The 4,647-nt window shown below is 47.4% G+C and overlaps 1 long non-coding RNA gene across 2 annotated transcripts; it reads right to left on the bottom strand.

Moving 5' to 3' along the window:
• Window positions 1-293: 293 nt before the first annotated feature.
• LOC124390545 lies at window positions 294-1,513 on the bottom strand. 2 transcript variants are annotated; one of them, XR_006926762.1, is made up of 3 exons: window positions 1,488-1,513; window positions 1,190-1,407; window positions 294-715 (listed from the first exon to the last, which is right to left on the bottom strand). It is a non-coding gene; the product is annotated as an uncharacterized LOC124390545 (long non-coding RNA). The 2 variants fall into 2 exon arrangements; XR_006926761.1 differs by lacking the exon at window positions 1,488-1,513 and having other exon boundaries at window positions 1,190-1,468.
• Between the last annotated feature and the right edge of the window lie 3,134 nt (window positions 1,514-4,647).

The following is a 4,647-nucleotide window of genomic DNA, read 5'->3' as shown; positions in this document are numbered from 1 at the left end:
TAAGAAAAATTATATTGTTTGGTAACTCTAGTTTTACGATCTTTACAACCTTACGATCACACAATTAAACTAATTATTAACAAGCTACTTTTAAGATACTTGGACTAAATTAACTGCTTGGAATCAGTGTTTTAATGCTTACTTTATGTGACGCGAGGGGTGTGGTGTGGGGTGGCCTAGAGGCGAGAGCCGAACGGCTCGTCACACCCAAGCTCAACTTTATATACTAACCAAGTCGACTACGCCACCTGGGAGGGTTATACCCAGGAAATAGAAGTAAACCCCAGAGTTTATTAGGTCACACAAGTTCGATTCCCTTATTATTGAGTGTAGGCAGGAAACGTGGGCATCGTATAAAACAATACAGAGTTTATTAAAAACTTGGCTTTAAAATATAAAACAAAAAGAAAATGTTCTCGCTGGTGAATATGGTCCGGTGACAATTACACAAATAACAAAAAATAAACAATCAGACACAAAATATTAAACAATAAATTTACACAATTTCCAAATAAACAAAACAACATAAAATCATTACATACAGGGCTGGAGTTACCCACCAGAGTGATCAGCACTAATTATCAAAAAGCACACTTCCACACACACACCCACCTCACCGTGAACTCAAAACACCCACGCATACACGTCAAAAGTGTCGTACGGCAAATGTAGAAATAGCACCACCAAAGACGTTTCACCCATGGGACCCCAGCTCCTGAAAGAAACCAAAAGCAAAATAAATCTCAGACAGAAATGAAGGAAACAGCGAATTAAGGTCACAATTCCACCGTAATATGATGAATCATATTGTGCTTGGTGACCATCATATACACCGCTTAAACGAAAACCAATGTAAAACTTGATTAAAAGTTTGAGGGAAGCAAAACCCAAAAGGAGCGGCCACGTCGTCCTCAAGCCAGCCCCGATACTTGCACGTTGCTCGACCCCACAGTAGACCAGACAATACCGGTTAAAACAAATCACAAAAGCCAAACGGCAGCAGCAGAATTCCCCTTTTAAATAGTTGTAAGCCAAGGTTGTTCACTCGGCACAAGTCGAATCGCAGCAATAATCACCCAGGACAAAAAAGGAGGATCCTATAATGCAAACAATGATACAGGATATAAATGATATGAGTAATTGCACAACTACATGCTGTAATTCCCCCTAACAAACCGAAACAACTTACCAAACGCGGATAGATAAGTTCCTGAGAATCAATGCACCGCTCAGGATACGCAGCCTTCAAATAACCTGCTGTTAAACTGAAGTTCAAGGACTGCACATTACTCACGCCACCTGACACGCGTTAAAGCTAAACATTGCTAAACAACTTCCTCATACCTGCAGGGAGGGCAGTAAACAGATCCAAACCAGCATCCAACAGGGACACACTGAAAAGACAGGCTAAGGATACACAAACGAGCCATTAGTGCAACGAGCAAAGAAAAACTAATTAGCCGACGCTACATACCAACAGCAAATACCTGAAATCACTATAGCAGCCGGAAAAAGGGAGGATACGGACGTGACGCATGCCAGGCTCAAACCAACCCGCTCTAAATAGTGCCTGCTCGCTACTGATTGGTGGTCAGGAGTGTCAATTACCACCTGTACCTCATTCATTCGGTCACAATCCACCCCCAGCTTCTGCATCGTCGCCCCGACGATGAACTAAACCAAAAGCCCACTCTCTTAACTTTCAGTCCCAAGGACGGAATAAAACCACAGATGTACTACCCACTATACTAGACACTGTACCTGGTCCCAAGGATCGTGGGAGGTGATGTACATTAGAGTGCTGCCCAGCAGTACTCCTTTCCAGTCCTTCTCACCACACTCTCACCCACCGAAGTAGAGTGTAAAGGAGGGTTCATTAGTGGCTGCACATTCAATCTTACCTCAGGGATTTCTTCTGATTCCTGGACTTCACCAGAACCCTGGGGTTCAGACTGAAGCATACTCCTAGGTGCTTGCCTACTACTAACCTGCGGTGTTTCAGGTACCAGAACAAACAAATCTCCCTCTTCCAACTCTTCTTCTCGAGGCCGCACAGTTTCCACTAATGGAATGTCCTGCAACATCGGGGGAGAGTTCCTGCCAATCTGAAGTTTCAGCAAAGATCGGTGCACGTGCTTTAACTTGCCTAGATCTGTGATGGGAGCAATTGTATACACCACACCTCCTTCCTTAGGTGCCTTCACGATCTGGTACACCACGGAGCTCCACAGGTCATGGATTTTGTGTCGACCTCTCACGCTATAGTCACGGAGATATACCAATTGACCCTCCTGCAGTTGTGATTCTCGTACCTGCAGATCATGCCTGGCTTTCCGGCGGTCAGCAGCGGCCCCCAACCGCTCACGAGCCCCCTCAAAAGCCACCTGCAACCGATCCTGATGCTCCAGGACCCACCGATGAACACTACCTGACTGTGGCTCCTTAACTCTACCAAGCAGGAAGTCCACTGGAAGTCTAGGCTCCTGCCCAAACATAAAAAAATACGGGCATTCTCCCGTAGCTTGGTGAGGAGTAGTGTTGTAGGCGAACAGTACCTGTGGAAGACAAGATGGCCAGTCCCCCTTTCTTGACACAGGCAAGGTGCGCAAAAGATTGTGCAGCGTCCGGTTAAAACGTTCACACTGGCCATTTCCAGCAGGGTGATATGGAGTAGTGCGTGACTTTTCAACTCCATATAAACAACAACTGCTTAATAAGCGCTGACTCAAAGTTACGGCCTTGGTCCGAATGGATACGGCCAGGCACCCCAAATTTACAGAACCATTCAACAACCAGAACCTGTGCCACAGTCTCAGCTTGTTGATTCCTAGTAGGTACCGCCAAAGTGTATTTGGTGAAAATATCAGTCATGACCAACACATTCTCAAGACCGGAACTTGACGGTTCCAACACAGTAAAGTCCAAGGCCAGAATCTCATTTGGCCGTGCAGCCAGCAGGTGTCCCATGAAACTAACAGGCGCAGGCTGGACACCCTTTGCACACTGGCACCTTTCACACTCATGGCACCACTGGGCAATGTCAGAGGACATCCCTGGCCAATAACATCTTTGCCACACCAGCTGAGAGGTGCGCTCCACCCCCTGGTGCCCGTGCAGTTGGTGTAATTGTGTCAACACCTCGGGTTTCATGGCCACCGGCAATAGCACTTGGAGGACCTCCTCCCCACCATCTGGGCGAAACACCCGGCGATAAAGCACCCCCTCCTTCTCCACCAGAGGATCCCACTGCCAAAACAAGCGCACAGCAGACCTAGAAAGTTTCTTACGCTCCTCAGAGCAAGGCAGCAATTTCCACCTCCAGAACACCAGCAGCTCTCCAATAACTGGGTCGGCCTGCTGCTGAGCCGACATATCACTCATAGAATAACCAGGAAAGAATACAATCTGGTTTACCTGAGTCACCAATCCGCCTCGGTTGACTTGATGCAATGCAGCAGGAACAGATACACCTGGGCACAAATCCTGAACCTCCACAGCAGGTAAGTTCTGGCGTGACAAGGCATCAGCATTGCGGTTGCTCTTACCTGATCTATACTTAAGCTCAAAGTCAAAGGCTGCCAACTGGGCCGCCCAACGCTGTTCCATGGCACCCAACTTAGCTGAGGTCAGGTAGCTAAGAGGGTTATTATCGGTGTAGACTACACACTTGTGTCCCAGCAGGTACTCCCGAAACTTCTCAGTCATGGCCCACTTGAGCGCAAGAAACTCCAGCTTCATAGAACTGTAGTGTGAAGTATTGCGCTCAGTGGGCCGAAGACCTCGGCTACCATAAGCTATGGGACGCACCTTACCTTGTTGCTCTTGTGAGAGGACCGCCCCTAGCCCCCCCATGGCTGGCGTCCACCTCCAGGATAAAAGGAAGTGAAAAGTCGGCATAGGCGAGTACAGGGGCTGTGGTAAGTCTACCTTTTAACTCCTCGAAGCTACTCTGACACTCTGTAGACCATGCCTCAGCAAACTCATGGGACCCAAACTTTGACCGCTTTGGGGTTGCCAGCTCTGCCACCAACCTGTGGAGGGGGGCAGCCAGCCTCGCAAACCCCTCCACAAAGCGGCGGTAGTAGCTAGCAAACCCCAAAAATGACCGCAAACCTGCAACACTGGTTGGCTGAGGCCACTGCGAAACTGCCTCAATCTTTCCTGGGTCTGTGGAAACCCCTTCTAAAGAGATCACATGCCCCAGGTACTGCACTTCGTGTTTGAAGAAGGCACACTTGGACAACTTAGCCTTCAAACCTTCCCTGTGTAACCGGCTTAAGACTACCTCCATCCGAGCTAGATGTTGGTCAACTGATGAGGAGAAGACAACAATGTCATCAAGGTACAAGAGGAGAGACTGACACTGTTGGTCCCCAAACAACCGTTCCATTAATCTCTGGAAGGTGCTGGGAGCGTTGCAAAGGCCAAACGGAATCCTGTTCCATTCAAAGAGCCCAAACGGAGTACAAAACGCTGTCTTAGATCAAAATTATTCAAAATTATTCAACCCCCACTGAAATTGATTGTTTTGGTCGGTTTGACATTGATTATGATCATTCAGTCATCCTGCTTACAATTAAATCAAAGAGGCACGTGTAGGTCAGACAAATATAACATAACATTTATAATGAAATAACCACAAATGTC

The sequence above is a fragment of the Silurus meridionalis genome, chromosome 8, assembly GCF_014805685.1.
Source record: "Silurus meridionalis isolate SWU-2019-XX chromosome 8, ASM1480568v1, whole genome shotgun sequence".
NCBI lineage: Eukaryota > Metazoa > Chordata > Actinopteri > Siluriformes > Siluridae > Silurus > Silurus meridionalis.
The sequence above is the reverse complement of the archived record's forward strand: the minus strand, read 5'-3'. Positions and strand labels throughout refer to the sequence as shown.